The sequence below is a fragment of the Balaenoptera physalus genome (assembly GCF_965194825.1).
Source record: "Balaenoptera physalus genome assembly, chromosome: 18".
Classification (NCBI taxonomy): Eukaryota; Metazoa; Chordata; class Mammalia; order Artiodactyla; family Balaenopteridae; genus Balaenoptera; species Balaenoptera physalus.
In genome coordinates this window covers 975,314-998,344 of record NC_138899.1, presented here as the reverse complement: position 1 = coordinate 998,344, position 23,031 = coordinate 975,314, and the positions used below count along the sequence as shown (strand labels likewise).

At 54.4% G+C, this 23,031-nt stretch overlaps 1 protein-coding gene across 9 annotated transcripts in view; it reads left to right on the top strand.

The window, feature by feature from the left end:
* The window catches only part of ATP11A (ATPase phospholipid transporting 11A), a 125,867-nt gene that overhangs the window by 38,378 nt on the left and 64,458 nt on the right, over positions 1–23,031 (top strand). The window lies entirely within an intron of this gene.

The following is a 23,031-nucleotide window of genomic DNA, read 5'->3' as shown; positions in this document are numbered from 1 at the left end:
AGGACTGTGTGCAAAAAGAAAGGATGAGACGAAGTCGAAAGGATGGGATGAATTCATAAAACATTTATGGGCAGAGGCTGGAAGCCATTACACAGACCAAGATGGGCCTTTGTTACCTTTTAATTTTGATGATCATGCAGTAGATGTATTTATTCTGAGAAGTAATCCTAAGTATGAGTGCAACTTTAAAATTATGGGAATTTATGCCTATTTTTTGTTAATCTGAATAAGCAATTGTGTTGTCAGCCAGCCAGCTGCAGATGTAATGTACAAAATATTGTAAAACCCTATTACCAGGCAGAAAATGCTGCCTGTAGGTCCGTATCTTCAGTATTTGCACCATTAAAATTTCAGTCTGTGGTCAGCTCTGATTGCTACAAGGGCTTCAAGATCATGCTGGCGTCTTTGTAACACCTTAAATTTGTTAATTCAGCCACCGCTGCCCGCTTTTGCAGTGCCTCCCACCCTTTTCCAGCTCACAGAACGCGCACGGAGTCATAATATTTGCCCAAGGCTCTGGGTAGAAGGATGCGGCCAGGTGACACCTGAGTCCCCAGCCCCGAGGTAGCTGTATGTGCAGCTGGCCCCCTCCTGGGCCTGGCCTTCATCCCAGAAGGATAAGAGTTGAGAGCCAGGTTGAATCTGTCACCCTGGCCTCAGGCTTCTATTTCTGATGCCACGCTTCCCTAAAAAATGGAAACTTATTTTTTGTAGCATTTTGGAAGGAAGGGATTGTAAACAGTTTTTTATGAAATATACCAGGCATGCAAAAGAGTGTGTGTAATGTATACAAACAGTTTAAGAGTAATAATAACACAAACGTGCAGCTAAATAAATCGATTGTCACCAATATCTGCACACTTCCCGGGGGGGGAGGGGGGGGTCCATCCTGATCACGTGCCCCTCCCTTGTCCTTCTGTAGCATTTTTAAAAACATTTATTTAAGAAGTCTTGGACTTCCCTGGTGGCGCAGTGGTTAAGAATCCACCTGCCAATGCAGGGGACACGGGTTCGATCCCTGGTCCAGGAAGATCCCACATGCCGCGGAGCAACTAAGCCCGTGCGCCACAACTACTGAGCCTGTGCTCTAGAGCCCACAAGCCACAACTACTGAGCCCATGAGCCACAACTACTGAAGTCCACGTGCCTAGAGCCCTTGCTCCGCAACAAGAGAAGCCACCGCAATGAGAAGCCCTTGCACCGCGACGAAGAGTAGCCCCTTCTCGCCGCAACTAGAGAAAGCCCGCGCACAGCAATGAAGACCCAACGCAGCCAAAAATAAATAAATAAAATAAATTTATAAAAAAAAGAATTGCAAGCCATTCAGAAACTGTTATGGCCACTAGGTAAGAACAGGCAAAGGAGGTGCACGGAAGTCAGAAAGAAGGAGGGAAGTACAGACATGCTTTGGGGGAAGTACTGAACCTAGATAGTAATCAAAGAAAGCTGGAAAGTTGGCTTCTGGGAAGGTGGGCGCTTTGCTTGGAAGGGAGATGGGACACTGAGGCTGGCGGGGGTCGGGGGAGGCAGCGCAGGTGGGACCGGCCCCCAGCTGTGCTGTCGGGAGCGGTCCGGCCTCCGTCAGCGCCTCGCGAACGTCTCATTGCTGCCTCTTCTCTGCCCGCTGACATCCTGTGGACCAGGCTCTCTCTGGGGGGATGCTGAGAGGCTTGGAGGTTGGACTGGCATGGAGATGGACGCTGTCTGTCTGGCAGGGCCGACCCCTGACCTCTTCATGGTTACGTTTGAGCAGCTTTCCCGTTTGTAACAAAGAGGATTGTTGTTATGGTTACTTATCATCATCAGCCAGCACTTGCAGAGCAGTGAAGTCAGTGTTGAGCCATCTCTGGGTCTTATTCTTCATGACAGTCCACGAGGTGGAGCCAGCATTATGTTGCATTTGCAGACGGGAATCGAGGCGCAGAAAGAAGAAAGTTGCCCTTGTGACGCGGCTGGTGGGTTTCAGAGAAGGCCTGTGGCTCGGGGTCCATCCTCCTACTGTGACGGACACTTCTTGTGTGTTTGTTCGTATACACGTGTATATGCATAGGCGTGCAGATCTTAAAAATAATTATGTGGCCAATTTGTCAGTCTTTTTATGCCCGCTGGGGGGCCACGTGCTTTAAGGGACTGTTTCACTTCCCACAGCATAGTCATTCTTATCTTAGGAACTTAAGGTGTGTTACCTTTTCTGGGGCATTGAACTTGGAGCCTGGTGTCTGTTGATGTCATGCAGGGTCTGTCTCCTTCCAAAGGAATTCTGTGCTTGTGGAACGGATGGCAGCTGGGGGTCAGGGCCCCCTGCACGTTGGCAGCGTGGCTGGTACGGGCCTTTCTCTGCCAGGATAGTCAACTGTCGGGTGGGCTGTGAAGGGGAATTTTGTTGGTTTTTATGCCACCTCGCCATAAAAACGCACAGCATTTGCACTGTGTTATGGGAGAGTTTGGGATTGATTTCTCTGGGGTCCTGCAGACTCTTGGCTGTCTGTGAGGTTGTGGAAGAGCCGCTGCCCTGCACCCTGGCCTCAGACTGCACGGGTTTAATGGGGAAGAGGTCCGGAAGAGGGTTACGTGTGGACCTCGAGTCCAGATGTGGAGGGGGTGTTTGCCCTGTGGACGGTCTTGGTTTCTCTTTCAGCTTCATTCAGCCCACGGGTGTTGCCTGAGTGCCCGCCCTGCCTGGCAAGTGCTGCTCCATGGCGGTCATGGGGGCCCTCGTGCCTCCGTTCCGGCGAGTCAGGCGGTCCACGTGTAAAAACAGGAGCGGCTTTGTCGGATGTGAGGGCTCAGAGAGAGGCGCAGGGAGGGTGCGGGTGGGCGTATGGGCTGTGTATGCGGCGCCCGCGGGGAAAGGGCGTCTCTGAGCACAGACCTGGGTCGTTGGAGTGTGCGAACATCCCGGGCCGGGCCCACGGTCCAGGGCCTGGGTGGCCGCACCGTGCCGTTTGCAAAGCTGGGCAAGTGGGGCTTGGGGCGGAGCCCCCGTGTGTCAGGGGCAGAGCTGCAGCCCAGAACGTGGACGGTCCCTGCTGACTGGTTGTGCGTTTCTACGTGAGAAAACTAATGAGGCCTTTCAGTCAGAGACGTTCTGATCATCCGAGTTTAATTGCCTCCTAAGTGGAGTACACCCCACATTTCTTCCAAACAAAGCACGTACTGTAGTCTGACACCCGGAGGAGCCGCAGATGCCAGCAGTTTACTTTGCACCGCAGATGACCGCGCCGGGCTCTCGCCGTCCTGAAACTGCTGAAGAGAAGACGTGGGGTGGCCAGGCGACAACAGGATTTCCGGGAACGCCTGGCACCGTGCCCCCGGGACGGGGCTCCCCCTGGCTCCGGCGGCTGCGTGCGGGGGCTCTCCGGGGGCGCATCCTCAGAGAGAATCGAGGAGATGGAGAGACAGACTGGGTGTTATTTACACCTGCTGCCCTAAGGGGACGGAGCGCGCGGGCGATCCACGCGTCCTGCTCGCGCTCACGCAGAAAGCCCAGGCGCTGTCTGTTCGTTTTTCACCCGAGTCTTCTGACCACAGTAGATCAGAACATCAGGACCAGGTGACTTCGCATGGCAGTCGTGGGAAATCTGTTCTGGGCCTCAGATGGTCTGTAAGATTCGGCAACAACTGGTACTTGAGCACCATCAACATTTTATCTTTTTCAAAATCACCTTACTTTGTAGACACTTGTTTGGAGAAAGGAAACGAGAATGAGCTGGCCTCGCAGTCAGGACAGTGCCTAAAAGCCACAGATTCACGCCGTCAATAGCTGGCGAATAGTATTGAATAAGAGGGAACAAATCCCTTATTTTGCTGCAGGACACTCAGGAAGCTAGATTATTAGTATAGAAACAAAGGGAACCGAAGTCAGCAAATGGAACTTTCCATACATCCTGCGTGGATTCAGAGGCAAAAATGCTTTAGGAAAAATGACTAGTTTATTCGTGTGGCGGAAAGTTTGGAACCTAATTTTGGAAAATAAATGGAGGATTGGGGTTATATGATCGTGTGAACATGTAGATTACGTGGTCCATCATCTAAAAGTTCTCAGAATATTTGTATATTTAATGCAGCAGTTCTCGGCGAGGACGGGTGACTTTGCCACCCGAGGGGCACTTGGTGATGTCAGGAAGCATCTTTGGTTGTCAGAGTTGGGGATGTTCCTGGCATCTAGTGGGCAGGGACACTGCTGACACCGCACAGGACGGACCCCACGGCAGAGGTCTCCTGTCCGAGGTTGACAACACCCGATTGAACGTTATTCTCTCAGCAGAAAAGTACCGTGGATTTTGAAGTCATTTCTGATGTTTGTGAGGTTTTTTCTTTTACTGCTTTTGAAATAAAATGCGAATTGTACCAATAGGATATGATAGAGTGTCCTACAGCAGTTAAAACAGAGATAAAAGTGTCAATGTGAAGAAATTGAATATCAAGTTGAGCAAAAGGACCACAGTGGTCACCTCTGGGCACGCGGAGAAGGAATGACACGGCGAGGGTCCTGCAGAGAGAGGTGGGGTGTGTTCTTCCTGGAGTGGCCAGAAAAAACTACGACAGCGCAGGGACCGAAGACACAGGGCTCTGTCCTGTTACGCCCTGGGGGTTTCCATCCCAAATCAAGGTGTCACGGGGCCGCATTCCCCCCACAGCCTTCAGGAGAGGGTCCTTCTGGAGCATCCTCTTTCTACCTCTGGAGTTGCTGGGATCCTCTTTGTTCCGTGACTTGTAGGTGCATCACCCCCTCTGTCTCCATCTCGCCTGTGTGTCTGTGTTTCTCTGAGAAGGACACCGGGCACTGCACTTAGGGCCCCTCATAGTGCAGTGTGAGCCAGTCTTATTAACCAGTCACGCCGGCAAAGACCCCGTTCCCACATAAGGCCACACCCTGAAGCCCCGGGAGTTAGGGCTTGAATATGTCTTTCTGGGGGACACAGTCCAGCCCATTACAGATTGCAGGCTTTCAGTTTTCTTATGTTAGATGGCGGGTTCATGGACGTTTATTGTATCCCCTGTGCTTTAACTTTTTATCGTATACATTTTCAAACATATACACCATTAGAAATAACAGTGTAATGAACCCCGTCTCACTCAGCTTCAACCATAACTAAGTTACGATCCATCTTGTTTCCTCCTTACCCTGCAAAAGCTCCTTTTTTCCCTGCTAGTGTACAAACCCAGCATGCCGGGTCACTTCACCCTGCATATTTCACATGGTCTGTAACTGACGAGAACATGTTTTAAACATAGGTGTTGCCCCATCATCACACCGAATCAAACCAATGGCAGCTCTTGACTAGTATCTACTATTCGGTCCGTGTTTGGATTTCCCGATTGCCCCCAAATGTATGTCCGTATTTCTTCTTTCTCACAAACGACAGCAAACCATAAACACGGTCATGTCCTCGATCTCTCGGTACATCCAGGGGTCCTTCCACACCAGCCTGTTGCATGGACACAGCTGGAGGATATTCCCTCGTGAGTCAACCAGCCCGTTTATGGACATCGGTTGCCAGTCTTCTATTACAGTAACGCCGCAGTTACTAGCCTTGTGAATCGATAGTATTTTTGCAAGGATGTCTTTGGGATAGATTTTTAGAAGTGGGATTTCTGAGGCAGGAGGAAATGCCTCTTTATTCACAGTTTTGCATTTTCACCTGCAGTGATAACGATGCTATTCTTCACCCGCCTCACTGCGCAGTGTTGTCAGACTGGGGTTTTCTCCATGGGGATCTCGTGTGTATCTCCAGCTTTTGGGGTGGTGGTGGGGAGGCATTAGGATCACCAAGATGCATGGGCTTGGGGAGATCCAGAATGGACCCGCTGTAATCATTTTAGCTTCAAGAAGCACTGATCAAGTCCCAAGCTTCCTAGCCACTTCTGTCCTGTCGGCAGGCTGGCAACCCTCTGTCAAGGCCTTGATGGTAAATATCTCGGGCTGCAAGGCCACGTGGTCTGTCCACGCCAGTCTGTCCTGCAGTGTGAGTACAGCTGTGACAGCCATAACGAACGACTGACGGTAAGACTTTATTACAGATGGCGGTGTTCTACTTTCCTCCAGTTGTCACGTCATGAGTAATTATTTTTCTTTTGATTTTTTCAACCGTTTGAAAACGTAAAACCTGTACCACAGCTGTGGGCCATAGTTTGCCAACCCCGGAGGTCGCTGCATTTCAGCCCCCTCTGCCCAGCCTGGCCTCAGACCTTCCAGACTCTTCCCCAGCTTGGACCAGCCTCATCTTCATCACGAGGGACAGGTTTTCTCCTTTTCCTCTGTGTCCTACAGAGGTTGTCCCCGCTGGCACTGACAGGTCGGCAGCTCTCTAGCGGCCTGTGGGGTATCTCCTCGTCCCTCTGGCCTCGGGCTCCTGTGTGTAATAGGGACACGAGGTCCCTGCCCTTCAGGACTGTTGCAAAAGCTAGAATTTAAAGTTTCTGGCAGCTGCTCTTTGTGTTCTAGATTTCGGTCTGAGTTTTTCAAGGTGGGCTTCAAATGGACATATTGATCCCACAGCGGACACGCAGCCCTTCACCAAGCGTCGGCGGGTGACCAGGACATTCCTTGCTTGTGAGGCCGTGGAGCTTTACGGTTAGTTTATGGTGGCAGAGGCGTTGGCTCGTCTCCCTGGCCTGTTTCTCAGTGTCTTTGTCAGCAAGGGAGATAGCATCTTCCAGTGTTGTCATAAAGTTCAGGTGTGACAATGCACGTGACTGAGCTGGTGGCTGGGATGCGTGTTGTAAACGTGTGGTGTGATCGTTTTAATTCACACCTGTGAATACCCCGCATGTAACTCGTGAGGCCCCAGCACCCTCTCAGAGTCTCCATTTCTACCGGGGGTGGTCGTCCAGGAGAGTTAAAGCCCCAGTTTGACTGTACTGAGGTGGAATGCTTGTGTTTATTCACTCGGAAAATAACTGCTGGGCGCCCACCGTGTGCCAGGCTCCCTGCCTCTCAGCTCATCTGTGCTCTGTGCCTTCTTTTTTATTTTAAGTGTGAGGGATTAAAAATGTTCAGACACTAAAAAAGCTGCAGCTCCCACCTTCCAGGTGGCCGATGCTGTCTACCATCACAGAAGGTGGTGGTCGTCAGTGACAGCATCCTGGGAATGATTTCCCATCAGGGACGCGTGGTTAGGGCGGTGTAAACGTCTCTGAGAACCCTAATCTCGACTTAGTTTTATTATGATAATACTTATACCTTGACATTACGTTATACTTACGCCACAGAACCCAACCCAGAATGCCCATTAAATACAATTTAACCCATAAAACAGGAGGTGGGGCTGATCGTCTGCCGTGGCTGCAGCCTGAGCCACCAGCACGTGGTGGGGTAGCAGACACGCTGTCTGCGTTCTTTGCTGGGCCCCTCGTTCGGGGCCTGTGTCAGCAGCGCACAGAGGCGATTTGGGTCAGGCCAGCATCGCTGCTCCTGAAGATGCGGGAGATGCTCCCTTGGAGGTGGCGGGAGGGAGCTCTGGAGTCCGCCCGGGAACCCCGGGTGCTCTGGGCTGAGCCTTTGACCTGCGTGGCTCGTAGCACCTCAGGACTTGTCCACCAGGGGCACATGGAGGGCGCTCTCACCGGGGCCCTGCTCGTCCCTCCCCCTCTGAGGGACGGACCTCGTGCCCTTCTCGTGTGTGTGTGTGTCAGTGACCTGGTTCAGCAATCTGTGACCTGCCATGTATCTGTCATCTTTGCTGAGTAACAAATTACCCCAACCTGAAAACAGCTCTGGTTATCACCTCAGTTTCTGGACCAGGAATCCTGGTGCAGGTGAGCTGGGCCCTGTGACTGCAGGCCTCTCCTCCTGGCCTCACTGGGGGCGTCCCCTCCAGGTCACCCAGGTGCCGTGCTGGCCTGGGTCCTCACGGCTGCTGCCCCCTGGCTTCTCCCTGGGGCGGCTCACACAGGACACCCCCACATCGACTCTTGTCAAGTACCGAGTTCTTCGAGAGGCTCATCCAGAAGTTTCTGTCATGGAACAGGGGAAGGGGTGACAGTCTGAGGACGTCTGCTGGACTGTGGCCCATTCCTGGGTCTAGTTGTCAGAAGACGGGGATTTTTCAAGCACGTGGAGGACACGGGCCAAAGATAAGAACTGGGTATTTTTGGGGGGGAAATAAGAATGAATACATACTAATTATCTATTTTAGCAGCTCTGTCATCTAGTAACTTACTAGTTTGTCACTCTACATTAACGAATTGTTTATAAAACGATCATACTTTAAATATCAGCAGATCTATTCCACAGCCACCTGAGCACCTACTGTATATGAGTATGTATTCAGGCAAAAAATAAGTCATTACGGAAGTTGTTGTGAGTGTTACAGGCCAGCTCTACAAGCTGTGGGGTTCGGGATGCCCAGCACCCTTCAGAGAGTGTGGGGAGGGGGGTCGTCTGACTCTGGCCTTCAAACAACAGAGGTGGCGTGGCTCCTAGTCTCTGGGCCGAGGTCCTGTGAGCAAACACCGGAAGCCCTTTCATTTCAGTCAACAAGGTGAAAACTCCTGACTCGTTGCCCTCAGCCTTTCTAGGAAGAATAAGTTTAACCCACCTGGTTTTCTAGTGTGTTGCTATCCTCTTGCATCTGTTTTAATTCCCCCCTCCTCCCCGAGAATTGACTGGATCAGGAAACAGCCGACGGCCCCCAGGTGGAGTGGGTGGGGCTCCCGCCCCCCAACCTGACGCTCACATGCTCACCTGTGCGTGTGCTGGGTGCGCTGTGCTCAGGGCCCAGGCTGGGGGCCCGCTGTAAGGCTGCCCATGACCTTGGTGCCCCTTCCCTGAAAGCGTGTGGTCACGGCCACCTGATGCGTGTGCTCGGGCTCAAGGCAGCCTTGACTCTGACTCATCGGTTATGTTAACAGTTCATTGAACTCGCATGCCAGTAAAATTTCCCCGACATCAAGCTCAGCTCAGCCAATTGACTTTCATTTACTGATGGAAAAATCAGAGATGGGCATTCTTTATCTTCTGTTTGCTTGTCAAAGATGCTTCCAAGATTATCTGGAGTGTTTTGGAGCCTGTCTTGGAAGCTTTTTTGTTTTATCTTTTTTTTTATAGAGCAATTTCACTTTTTTAAAAATAAATTTATTTATTTTTGGCTGCATTGAGTCTTCGTTGCTGCGCGCAGGCTTTCTCTGGTTGCGGTGAGTGGGGCTACTCTTCGTTGTGGTGTGCAGGCTTCTCATTGCGGTGGCTTCTCTTGTTGCAGAGCACGGGCTCTAGGCACATGGGCTTCAGTAGTTGTGGCACGCAGGCTTCAGTAGTTGTGGCACGCAGGCTTCAGTAGTTGTGGTGCACGGGCTTAGTTGTTCCGCGGCATGTGGGATCTTCCCGGACCACGGCTCGAACCCGTGTCCCCTGCATTGGCAGGCAGATTCTTAACCACTCCTCCACCAGGGAAGCCCTAGAGCGACTTCATTTTGTTCTGATTTTGCCAAGCAGGCAGAATGACATTGATTCTGAAATCTCGAATTCTTACTCAAATTAACAACACGTCAATTGAAAAAAGACATTGTGTAGTTTTTCTCGTAGAAAACCATAGTAACCGACTTGGTAACAAGTTATGTGTTTTTCACGTGAGTTGCTTTTTGCTTAAAAAAAATGCGCACGGTGGAAAACAGAACCTTGTAGATGGATCTGCGGCACTAATTCCTGCCCCCTCAGCTGGTAGGAGGCCCTCTGCCCACATGCCTCAGGGCGGGCTCCGCTTGGGATTTAGGGAAGAGGAACAGGAAGGGTTCGCGGTATTGACAGCGGCGCGTGGGCTGAGCTTTCTGTCCCTCAGCCTCTGCGCGCATGCCGTCCAGAGATGGGAACAAAAGTCACCTCTCTCAGTTTTTTCTCATTATCTGGAACTCACGAGAGTGCTGTCAGGCTGGTTGCCCTGTGCAGGTCCTGGGTTTCCTGGGGTCAAGGCCCACGAGGCCAGCAGGCTCAGACCACACAGACAGTTCACACGGATGCTAAGGACACGTTCAGAGCTGGATGGGCGCCTCCTTCCACTCAGACTCGAGCTCCAGGACCCCGAACCATGTCTGTCTAAGATGGTAATGACGGCCACAGCGCTGCCCGTAATACTTATTGCTTTGGTAGGAATTGGACAAAATCAAGCTGAGACTTAAAGTACTGTGGCTGAGAAAGGATGAAAGTTCGTTTTTTATGTAGTAAGTGTTTTATTTGTCGAGTCCACAAGCCTTTTTAGTAGTTACTGGTGCTGGGATGGTGCCAGGCATTGTACACATTGGACAAACACTGTCTCATCCGCTGGGGTGACCCCCAGGTCAGATGTCATGGCTTGGTCTAGCTGTGCTTTTACAAAGCCTTGAAACTCCCTGGCTCAGCCAGTGGTCCCGAGCTGTCCCTGCCACCCCACGGCTGCCCGAAGAAGGGCTGCCCAGCTATGGGACACGCCCATCTCCCTCCCTTCGTTACCTGCCCTGCCCTGCAGGTGTTTGTGTTTCCTTTTTATTTATTTATTTATTCGGTTTCACCGGGTTTTAGTTGCAGCAGGAGGCATCTTGTTCCCTGACCAGGGGTCGAAACTGGGGCCCCCTGCCTTGGGAGCGCAGAGTCTTAACCACTGCGCCACCAGGGAAGTCCCCAGCTGCTTGTGTTTCTGACCTTGATAGAAGATAGAAAACAACATTAAATAGGATCCTTGCCGTCAAGGAGCTTTAATCTACTCAAGATCATGATAACTAACACTTATGAAAGGTTTTTATTCTCCCCTGATTACTTATCCAGCCAAGCTTGACTACTTGGAATCTTATTTCAGCTCCTGGTCCTGACAGGTGGGACAGCACGCCTGGTCCTGACAGCCCAGCCTGGGGACACGGGTGGGGAATCAGACTCCTGGGTTTTGCCCTGGACCTGCTGCTTTGGGCAAATCAATTCCTCTTACTGGAACTTTATCGTTCCTTCGTCTGTCAAATTATGTGGTGGGGTCTTCAGATCAATAAATCAATCAGCCATCAAATTTGTATCACCTAGGAACGGAAGTCAGATAACATCTCCTTTAAAAATATCAGTGTGTACAAAGTTTTGCAGAAAGATGGGTAAGTCTGACTGCATCACAGTGTAAAACTCATGCGAAAGACTATGAAAGTTAAAAGAGAAGTGACCGACCAACGGGGAGGAGGTGTGCAGTGCTTTCGTGTCTGTCACCTGTAACAAGCCTCTATGAATCTGTGAGAAAAAGAAAACCCAGTAGAGAAAAGTGGGTAAATGACGTGGAGCTCACCATTCACGAGGGTCCAACCGCGGCAGCCAGGAAGGCAGCAAGCTCTTTCCCCAGACAGTCAGCTCGGCCGCAGGGACAGGCCCGTGACAGCTGGCGGGAGGTGGGCACCTGGGGGTCGGACCTGCTGGGGGCTGCGTCCTGGGGTGTACGTTCAGAACACGTCGGCTCCCCCAAAATGTGCCTGCCCGTGGTTTACCGTCCGGCCTCCTCTTCCAGAGTGACCCCCAGAGAGGCTCATGCCCACACGAGGATGTCTGCCTCGGCATGAAAAATCTGGGGGAAAACCTCTCGGGTACATGGGTCACTTGTCAGTTCCTTCTCTGGGGTTTGCAGTGGGTTAAAAGGATGGGCCCAGTCTGTGTTCATCCCTATAGGTAAGCCGTTGTCTCCGAGTCACCGTTACAGCCCCGTTCCCACGACCCTGGGTGAAACAGCGGGTTGGAGGGGATTAGCACGCATGCTGCCGTTGTGAGACACGTTTGGGGAGCCACGACTGCACCAGGTCGCGTGCATGGCTCATGGCTGGATTAACCTGGACCCTGAGTGTGACCTCACCTTTGGGACGCCCCCGAAGTTCACCATCCATCAGATGTGCCTCGTGGGGAGGGGGCGGGGCTGAAGGGGGAAATGGGGGGCTGCAGCTCTGTCCATGAGGTGTTAGCTCTGAAAAGTCCCGCGTCAGACATCACAAGATGTTCGTATCCGCCGGCTCTGGATGGTGGAGGCCGGGTCGCTCCTCTCACGCTCCTGGTGTCTCCCTTCGTTAAAGAGAAAAGGTGTTTGACCGCAGAAATCAAATGCGGGGAAAGCCCCGGAGCCTTTTCCTGCTTCCGTCTCTTTGTGGGTGTGAAGGTCCCGGCAGAGCTGGTGGTCACCGCGCCCCTCCTCCTTGGGACTTGCCTCTTGCGTTGAGGTTTCTCACTGCCTGCCCCTCCCGCTCTAGTTTCTAATAATGAACGAGTCGTGCGTGGGGAACAGGGCAGCACCTGCGAGGCTCCGTGCAGCCCAGCCGTGGGGCGCCAGCCTTGCTGCGTTTCCCTCCATCCCCCTCCCCCCTGCAGCCACCCCATGTGGCCCTGCCCGCCTGGCCTGCTCCTGTTTCCAGGGATCTGTGACGTAACGACTCCCTCCGCCAGGACTTTCGTTTCTGGTTCTGTGTGACTCACCAGACCTGATTAAAACAAATCCCAGTACATTTCAAAACATCAGCTGTGGGCTTCCCTGGTGGCACAGTGGTTAAGAATCCGCCTGCCAACGCAGGGGACACGGGTTCGAGCCCTGGTCTGGGAAGACCCCACACGCCGCGGAGCAACTAATAAGCCTGTGCGCCACAACTGCTGAGCCCACGTGCCACAACTACTGAGCCCACGTGCCACAACTACTGAAGCCCACACACCTAGAGCCCGTGCTCCGCAACAAGAAGCCACCGCAATAAGAAGCCCACGCACCGCAATGAAGAGTAGCCCCCGCTCGCCGCAACTAGAGAAAGCCCGCGCACAGCAATGAAGACCCAACGCAGCCAAAAATAAATAAATAAATAAATATTAAAAAAAAAAAAAAAAACATCAGCTGCTACGTAAATTGTGGGGAGATTTTACGTTACTTTCTTTAGAACCTTACCAGGACTGGTTCCCACTGTGGAAAGTCACGTAGCCTGTAGTGTCTCTGCTCATGGTGTCACACACACCCCAGTAAAGCAAGAGTGTTGTGTCTGGTTGTGCCTGACGCAGACCCAGGGTGTCTGTCTGGTTGTAGCCGTGCAGCCCTGGTGACATCACTCCTGAAGTTACAGGTGGAGCCGTGTCTGTGTCGTACGGGCTGAAACGCGTGTGTGGTTTTCCTAACTTGGGTTCCTTCCATCTTCCCTTTAGAATCAGAGCCTCCCGGTGGTTTGTACGAGTTATTGGGGTTAGTTGGGGTTGTTCCTAGGAATTTCATAGCAAGGGGACGGTAGGAGGGGTTTACTAACAGGAGGGGACCCTGGGTCTGACGGGGTGAGAAGCGCTCCAGGGATGGGCGGGGCGGGACGCAGGGAGACTCTGCCCCGGACGGTGCCGGACCCCGGTGGGCTTGCTCTCAGCGCCTCCTGCCACCTGGCTGGCTCAGGCGGGGTCTCCGGGCAGCTTGTTGACGGGGATGCTGGCTGCTACCCCAGCACAGGGATAGGCAGTGAAGGAGCGGCCCCAGGAGCTCTGGGACACCCGGTCCTCCCCTAGGCTGTATAATCTGTCATTCTTATTCTGGGGGTGGGGCTGTCTGTATTTCACCTTCAATGAAAAGAATCAATAAACAGTCTGTAATAGGAATAGAAAAGTTTTGTTTGAGCCGAATTGAGCCCAGGAGACACCGATTCAAGAAGGACTGACTTGAGGCTCATAAAGGCAAAACCGGCAAAGTTACATAAGTTGTTTGTCAAGAAGCAGGATTGGAGCTGCAAGAAGTGGGACGGGTTGGGGTCTGAAATGGTTGCTTAGTTACACGGGGAGACCCCGGGGCCCTAAGGTTGCAGCTGGCCGGCGTCGCCTGTCCTCCCTGCTATCAGGTGCCTGGCGCACCTTGGGCCTGTGGCGCGGGTGGTGTGAAGGCCCTCACCTCCACCGTCCCGTCCTGGCCTTCGGCTCCCTGTTCTGGAAGCTTCTTTCTCAGGCCCCCCCATCTCGTGCTCCAGGCCTGGCCGCCCCCCTTCCCCTCCGCAGGAAGGGCCTGCCTCGCTGGCGCCCAGCCTCCATCTAGCTATTCCTTCCTCTGAGTGTTTGGTGACACAGTGAAGATTAAGAAATGGCCTCAAGAGTGGACAAGGAAATACCGACATTTCTTAAGTGGGCTTCGCACACAGGGAGAAACACTCAGTTATGTTTTCTCGTTTGGGGAGTGAGTCACGGGCTCCGATGGTGACCCCATTCATTCTGAGCACCTGTCGGGAAGTGGGCGGGGGCAGGGCAGGTGTGACGGGTCACGCACAGGCCTGCGCCTTGAGCCAGGGGAGGGGCCAGACCGTTGGACCCCCTCGGAGGAGCGTGACAGTGGGCTGCCTTGGGGAGGGGCTGAACGGTGGGCAAGCTGGGCCGTCAGGAGAGGGGCTCCTGGTCGCCGGGGGTGGGGGGGGCAGGTGCCACGTGCAGCCAACACAGCAGCCGCCCTGCTCTCCCCTCCGGCTTCTGCCCCCGCCAGCTCGGCCCCGGTCTCAGGACTTGTCGGTGGCCCCTGGTGGTCACCTTCCCGGGCCTGACACACAGACCACTGTGGGGTTGGCCTCAGCCTCAGGATCCCAGGCCGGTATCTCCCCCGACATAGACTCTTGGCTTTGGGGTTTCGGAGATTCGTGCGGGTTTCAGGCTGCCTGTTTCCAGGCCGAAGCCAGCCAGCTGAACCACGATTTCTGAAGCGGCTCTGTGGATGTCGTTATCCAATTAGTCGGTATTTTCACCACACAGTTTGCCGTAATTCCTGACTCAGCCCTGCGGGTCCTTCATTAGATATACATTCAATATTTAGAAAATATGCCTCCAGTGCAGTGGAAGGTATATAATTTCAGCTGTGAAAAGCCTCCATGTATACCAACATGTTTTTGTGTGGGAATTGGGTGAGTTTGCTTAGCTTTCTGGCTAATTCATCTCTGGAAGGAGACAGTCTTTCCTGGGAAGTAAATATAGAAATCATGTGGTCCTCCTGCCGGCCTCCTGGTGACGGCTTTTCTAGAGCTTATGCAGCGCTGGGGTGGGATACTGGATCATTTGAGCATCTCTCTCAGGCTGACTGATTTCCACCCACCATCCTCGTGCTGTGGTCTCTGCTGGCCCGTGTGCTTGGCTAATCCTCCTTCGCATTGTCCGTGTTCTGACATCGTTATCCGCGTTTCATTCTGCAGAGGCTACTGCAGTTGCGCTGTAACGTGAACGGCTGGGGACGCACCAGGATGTATACCTGTTGTAAAGAGGGGCTGTTTCGTGGGGGGAACGTCGGGGGGTGGGTAACCAACAGCCTCGGTGAGGTTAGCAGGTTGGGGGCAGATGCAGAAACTGGACGGGTCCCTGACAGGCTGCCCAGCCCGCCCCTCTGCCTCCTCGGAACCTGGGCCTCTGTTCCCTTTTCTGTCCCTTCTTCATAAATGCCCCCTGCCGGCACCAACACCCACCCCAGCACAGGGACCGTCTGGCCTGTGACCCCGTCCCCCTCCTGACGCTCCAGGGGACACGGGGTCGCTGTGCTGTCCTCTGGGCCGTGGGAGCCCTCGGCCCCTGGCTCACAGGGCGGTACTTATCTGGTCAGCGACTCAGGACTCCCTGCCCTTCTCTTTGCGGGAGGAGCTTATAGGCTGGGTCCCCTCTGGCCCGGGCCGGGGAACTGGGCTCACATCTCAGACCTGCGGGTGAGCTTCTTTCTCCGACGCTGTAAGCCTCGTCTCCCTTCCTCGGGCTCTCTCGTTTCACCGCCGGGTCACTCACTCAGCCCATCTCGCCCGCACCTCCATTACTGACTACGTCAGCTCAGCCTGGAGTCGTTGCTTCTCGTCGATGGGCTGGTTCCCTGACTTCCACGTGGGGAAGCCGTGCCCCGTCCTCCCTGTGTCCTCCCAGCCCCTCCCCAGGCAGCACGTGGGGAACCCACCCGGGCCTGCTTTCCAGGGGAGCCGGGCCTCCGTGGCCCCCATGGGACAGGTGGTGGCAGGTAACCCGCCTGCGCGAGCTGAGCTGGAACCTGCTCCCCGTAGGGAGGTCTGAGCCGCAGCACCCACCCCCAGCCCACGACCAGAGACGAGGTTCCGTCTCTGCACAGGCCCTGATGATGTGCGTCGAGAGGGGGTCACGGCGGGAAACCGGACGGAAACCCGCCTTTGATCACTGCTGCCTTCTTTCACGTTGAAGTCGCAGGAACGATTGTATCTGCTTCATCTGCAGCCTCGTCTGGAAACTTACTTTTGTCAGAAACGTCCCTGTTGTTTTCGCTCCCGTGCGTTTCACGAGGGGGGCAGTGGTGGCCGGAGCTCTGTCCTGTCCAGCCCGGTCCCAGCCTCCCGCCCGGGCGCCCCAAGCACAGGACTCTTTATCTGCTGCTGTGAACTCTCGAATTCGGAGAGCCCAGAGCAGGCCAAAAGTCGTCTGCGGTTAGAGTTTTTATTTTTATTTTGGTTCTGGACCCAGTAAATTATGGTTTAGGTCAGCCGGCATCTACCATTTTCCAGATGGTCAGTGTTTCCAAATGAAGTGGGCCATCACTGGTGCTTCTGTGATCCAAACAATTTTGTGTCGAGAAATATGTCCGTGGCAGAAAAATGCCACTGAGAGCCGTGCCGAGGCCCGGATTTGTCTGGGAAGGAAGGGCCTGTCGTTCCCATTGCGTGTGGTCCGTGGGGAGGGGCTCCAGCAGAGGCCAAGGGCACAGGTCCAGTGACAGGAGAGAGGGCGCACACCTGGGCTCCCGCCTCACCGCGGGAAGTCCAGGCCCTGCTTACTGGCCCTGGAAAGGCTGGTGATTCACGCAGAGAGCTCTGATCTGATCAGCAGTTAAACCCACGGGTTCCACTTACGAAGCATCACTTTAATCGTTGCACCCGAGTGAGGCTTGCAGAAGCAGAAGTGAAGACTCCCTGGGCGCAGACAGACACCTGTGGGCGTGGGCAGGGGTGACAGAAGGGGCCACATCACACGCCGCTCATCCCGAGGAAGCTGAAGTGCTGGGGAAGGTGAGCCAGAAAAACGCCTCAAGTTTAGAAGCACGTCAGTGCTATTTCATCTTCTTAACCATCAAACAAGAAATGTTGCCTTTTAAAGCTATAAACAGACACCAGAACAAGGAATTGCTTTGTCATTGGATCCCTGTAAATTTGAAAAATGGTCGTTAGGGGACTTCCCTGGTGGCGCAGTGGTTAAGAATCCGACTGCCGATGCAGGGGACACGGGTTCGAGCCCTGGCCCGGGAAGATCCCACATGCCGCGGAGCAACTAAGCCCATGCGCCACAACTACTGAGCCTGCGCTCTAGAGCCCACGAGCCACAACTACTGAGCCCACGTGCCACAACTACTGAAGCCCGCACACCCAGAACCCGTACTCCACAATAAGAGAAGCCACCGCAGTGAGAAGCCCGTGCACCGCAACAAAGAGTAGCCCCCACTCGCCACAACTAGAGAAAGCCTGCGCGCAGCAACGAAGACCCAATGCAGCCAAAAATAAATAAATACATTTATTAAAAAAAAAAAGAAAGAAAGAGATGGTCATTAGGTGGAACCACCTCTATAAAAATTGATCTGGTAATTCGAGGCTAGATTACATGTTTACGTTCCAGTCCGACATGTAACTCAGCTAATAGGTTCTGTTTGTTTCAGCTGAAATTCAAAACTTCCATTAGGTGACTAACACTGGGTGAAATTGATTTTCGGCATATTTTAGACTCTCTTTTGTCCTTGTGTGCTTTCTGACTTTAACACTCAGGCTGCTGTGCCCCAAATCCTAACAAGGCCGATGGCGAAGTTGTTGAAGGCGCGGCCGCTGCATCTGACGTACCTGATGGCCCCGTGAGGCCCCTAGAAGTGGGGTGTTTCCTTGGCTCAGGCCCAGAGAGCGGGGGCGCACTGCTTGCTGTGTTCATCCCATTTTACCCCAGGGGTAATCTCTTCTTTTCCAGTTTCTCGGCTGTTGGGCGTTCTCCTTTGGAAACGCATCCAGCTCAATTTTATCCATCAGGAAATGCTATCTATTAAAAACCAAACCTTTAAGATGTTATTCGTTTTCCCTAAAATGGAGAGGATCCCGCATTCTGGTAAAACCCAAGCTTCACTGTGGTAAGAGGAGGGGGTGGATTTGTCTGGGAAGGAAGGGCCCGTCTCAGCTTCAGAGACGTGAGGTTCGCTGCACTGACCCAGGGTGGGGTCTCAGCACGGACGCAGAAGCAAGTGACAGGCAATGCTCGGGACCCAGGAATTCGTGGCGAGACCTAACCGACAGGTTTATTGAGGTAAAATTCATAGATCCTAAAACCCACCTGTTCAAGGAGTACAGTTCAGTGGAATTTAGTACTGAACCAAGTTATGGAACATTGCCATAATCTAATTTTATTGATTGATTGATTGATTGATTGCCACACCGTGCGGCAGGCAGGATCTTAGTTCCCCGACCAGGGATTGAACCCGTGCCCCCCGTATTGGGAGTGCGGAGTCTTAACCACTGGACCGCCAGGGAAGTCCCCATCATAATCTAATTTTGAAACATTTTCATCACCCCGAAGAAACCCAGTACCCAAGCAACGGCTCCCCCAGCCCCTGGCAGCTACCACCATGCTTTCCGTCTCCATAGATTGGGCTGTTCTGGACGTTCCACATAAACAGATCACCCAGCGTTTGCTCTTTTGTGTCTGGCCCCTTCCACTTGTCCAGGGTTTGATTTGCATTTCCTTCAGGGCTGTTGATTTTGAGCATCTTTCTATGTGATGTTGGCCATTGTAAATGTTTGGAGAAAGTCTAGTCAAATCTCCTTATTTGTCTTTTCATTATTGGTTGCGATGGCCTCTGTCTATCCCAGGTACCAATCCCTCACTAGATACGATTTGCGAGTATTTTCTAGGGCAACCCTGGGGACCTTTCACGCATCCTCAGGGGCTGCGCAGGCAAAGCCTTGACCTCTAGTTCACCTGCATTTTGGTGGAACGTCTTGTGATTCCCCAGGAACGTGGCAATCTGTGGGGCCGGGTCTCACCCACCTTCCTGCCCCCCCCAGGAGAGTGTCCGGCACAGTTTCTTGTGGCCGCCCGGGGTTCTGTTGGGGGGAGCTGCCTCGTGCCCGCCACCCCCAGGATCGGGCTGCCCTCAGCCGCTGGTCTCTAGCAGTCTCCCAGGACGCCGTGCCCGCGGCCCTTTGTTCACGCACACACTGCTTAGCCTGCAGCCAAGGAAACCCTTCCTGCTGCGCCTCGGCTGAGCCCTTCTGCACCCCAAGTCTGTTTCGGAAGCCCCGTGGGGCCTGCTGGCTGCGCGCCCTCTGAGCAGACAAGCTGCGGTGCCCTTCCAGCTCCTGGTAAGCTGGATGCTTCATCTGTGCAGCTCCTGATGGTCGACGTGGGACCCAGGGAGGGCCCAGGGAGAGGCGGGCGGCACCTTGGGTTACCTCGTCCTTCTTCTGCGTTATAACCTGCGGGTGCTCCTCTGCACTCGGCCCGAGGTGGGGAGCTTTCCCTTTCATGTCCCCAGAGCCCTGGGGGTGCAGCTGCCAACGTCAGGCGTACCCGCGACCTCAGGTGTACCCGCGACCTCAGGTGTACCCGGGACCTCACGTGTACCCGCGACCTCAAGTGTACCCGGGACCTCAGGTGTACCCGCGACCTCAGGTGTACCCGGGACCTCAGGTGTACCCGGGACCTCACGTGTACCCGCGACCTCAGGTGTACCCGCGACCTCAGGTGTACCCGCGACCTCACGTGTACCCGCGACCTCAAGTGTACCCGGGACCTCAGGTGTACCCGCGACCTCAGGTGTACCCGGGACCTCAGGTGTACCCGGGACCTCACGTGTACCCGCGACCTCAGGTGTACCCGCGACCTCAGGTGTACCCGGGACCTCACGTGTACCCGGGACCTCAGGTGTACCCGGGACCTCACGTGTACCCGCGACCTCAAGTGTACCCGGGACCTCAGGTGTACCCGCGACCTCAGGTGTACCCGCGACCTCAGGTGTACCCGGGACCTCACGTGTACCCGCGACCTCACGTGTACCCGCGACCTCAAGTGTACCCGCGACCTCAGGTGTACCCGCGACCTCAGGTGTACCCGGGACCTCAGGTGTACATGCGACCACAGGTGTACCCGGGACCTCAGGTGTACCCGCGACCTCAAGTGTACCCGGGACCTCAGGTGTACCCGCGACCTCAGGTGTACCCGCGACCTCACGTGTACCCGCGACCTCAGGTGTACCCGCGACCTCAGGTGTACCCGCGACCTCACGTGTACCCGCGACCTCAGGTGTACCCGGGACCTCAGGTGTACCCGCGACCTCAGGTGTACCCGGGACCTCAGGTGTACCCGGGACCTCAGGTATACCCGCAACCTCAGGTGTACCCGCGACCTCACATGTACCCGCGACCTCAGGTGTACCCGCGACCTCAGGTGTACCCGGGACCTCAGGTATACCCGCAACCTCAGGTGTACCCGGGACCTCAGGTGTACCCGGGACCTCAGGTATACCCGCAACCTCAGGTGTACCCGGGACCTCAGGTGTACCTGCGACCTCAGGTGTACCTGCAGAGTCAGCTTCCACAGGTGACACGTGTTGGGGGCTGAGCCGTGTCCCCTGAGGGGCACATGCAGGCTCTAAAGCCCTGTCCCTGCTCCAGTGGGGCCTGGAAGTGGCAGCAGAAGGCATCACAGCAGGGAGTGTGGGTTTCAGAGTCAAGGGGCCCGTGTGGAGCGAAGGGGTGCAGGAGGTTTAGGAGGTTCACCCTCCCCAGGTCACCCAGCTCCTCTCCTGATTCAGCCCCCGCCCCCCGCCCCTGAGGAGAGGCGCAGGCAGAACAGGAGCAACGGCCCCTCCCTGCCCCGCAGCTCAGGAGAAGTGTCTCCTGCGCCCCCCGGGCCTTCCTGAAGGCGGGGGAAAGCTGGCCTCGCAGGTTCAGGGCCTCTTTCCATCGGAGGTTCAGCCTCTGTGCTCTGACGGTGGTCTCTTCTCGCCAGTGTGTGTGTCGGATCGAACAGGGCAGAAAGTCTGCTGAGGTTCCTGCCTGGTTTAGGACTTGCTGGTAGAGAGATGGGGAGTGGGTTTGTTTCTGTTGCCAGTTTGTAGATTTACAATTAAGTAGCTGAAACAGTTCTGCCTTTGTAATTTGCACACATTACCTGCCGTCTGGCTCAGCAGCAGGAGGTAAATACCCTGAAGTCCCGAGACTTGTAAGGAGTGTTGACATGTCTCAGGGGAAGGTGGGACCCGTTTTCCTCCTGCACGTCCAGGTGGAGCTCGAGGAGGACCAGCTCTGGGGCAGGGTTTGCCTGGTCACTTCCTGCTGCTGTCGTCGGAAGGGGACCCGAAACCCCTCACAGCTCCAGGGGCGGCGCTCCGTCCCTGCTCTGTCATACAGGGCTGAGTAGGTACGAGGTTCATCCCCAAAGGAGCTTGTGTTGTGTTGAAGTGGCGAGTCCTTCTGAATGTCGTGTTGGGTTTGTTTTCTGATCTCGTCCCACAGGCAGGTGTTGTACCCCGACCTATACGGTTAGAACAGCACCGAGCTGGCGAGTGGTACTTGAGGTGTCGAATGATTACACTAAAGCCAGCCTGTGCCCAGAATGTGAATTGGCCTTAACGAACCTCCTTCTGCCTTGCCTCCCTGGGGACGGGGCTTCTGCTGTGCCTGTGTCTGCAGCCGCGGAACCACTGTCTTCCAAGTTTAGGGGGAAGGTTTCCAGGATTTTCACGTTTGTGTTAAAAGCTATATTTTTATGCTTTCTTTCCTTCCCTGGCTCATTATTATATATTCTTTTTCAACGTAACTGCCTGAATCCACGAGAATGAGAAGCACCTGTTTGGCTGTGTTTTGAGAAATAAAGGGAAATCGGGGGCCTTTTCAGCTTTCTTAACTTTCATACCCAGAGGTTTATTTACGAAGCTCGTAAGCAGGTTTTGAAGTCAGCATCCCTTACTGGTGGCCTCACCCCGATGGGAAGGCGGCAGGGAGCCGGCTGCAGAGGGGGAGGGCTTCTTGCCATGGGGGACAGCTGGCCTCCGCGTGGCCTTGTCCACACAGCTAGGCCCTAAGCAGAGGAAAGTAGGGACTTTACTGAGGAAACGTGCGGACAGGCAGCTGCTGTGGAAAGGTGCTAATGGAGTGGGAGTATACACACACACATGAGTAGACTTCTTTCCGCGAGAAGTTGACAGAAGAGCAGAGGAGACGACAGTATAAGCAGAAAAGAGAAAGAAAAGGGCAGCGTAAGACTAACAATAATCTCACACAACAGAAGTGCTGGATTGCTCTGTTACCAGTGTTTGGCTTTAAAAAGTGAAGGTTCCCTGGAGCCACAAAGGCTGGACACGGTGCCGGATGGGACGGGCTGGGCACCCGGAGCATGGCCGTGTGTTTCCTTTCGTTGCCTCTGTTTGTTCTTGACAGCGCTGAGCGAGGGGCTAGGACGCCGTGCTGGGGCTGCCTGCCTGCGGGGTGGGAGGGGGGGTCCAGGGCCCCGTGCCGGGGCCGCTATACGGGGCTTCACCTTAGTCTCTCAGCAGCAGCTATCCTGTCTCAGGCACCGCAGTGCTGACTGTATACAGTGGGTTGAGTGTCATTAGAAGGTTCTTCGGGCGGAGGCGTTTCCTTAATGTCTGGTGCACAGCGCTCTGAATAATGCAAAGATGAGTCAGAGCCAGGTCTTCTCCGTTTCCGGAGAGGCTTATTGATGGGCGGCTGCAGCGTGTGAACAGCCCTTCTGCTCTGAACTCATAGTTTTACTTTCTCCTTCCGTTAAAGACCTTTCCCAAAAGTTCTGGAATTGTCATCTTTTTTTCTGAAGGCTTAGGGTTTTGCTGTCACTTTCTGTTTTTGAACGGACCCGCCCTGTGGCATTTCCACCGCCCACGAGCTTTGAAGGCCCCCCTCGACTCCCGCTGGGGGTGCGGGTGGCTGCTCAGACCGCCTCCCTGAAGAGCTGGGCGGGGGTTTGAAGCACTTATCCCGTGAGGGCCCAGTGGGTGGGCAGGGGTGGGGGGCCCGGCCTTGCAGGTGCGCCCAGCCCTCCCGGGGCCCGGCACAGACCTGCACCCAAGCCAGACCCCGGGAAGAGCCCGCCCCCCCGCCCTGAGGCCCGCTCTGACCGCTCTTTCCCCT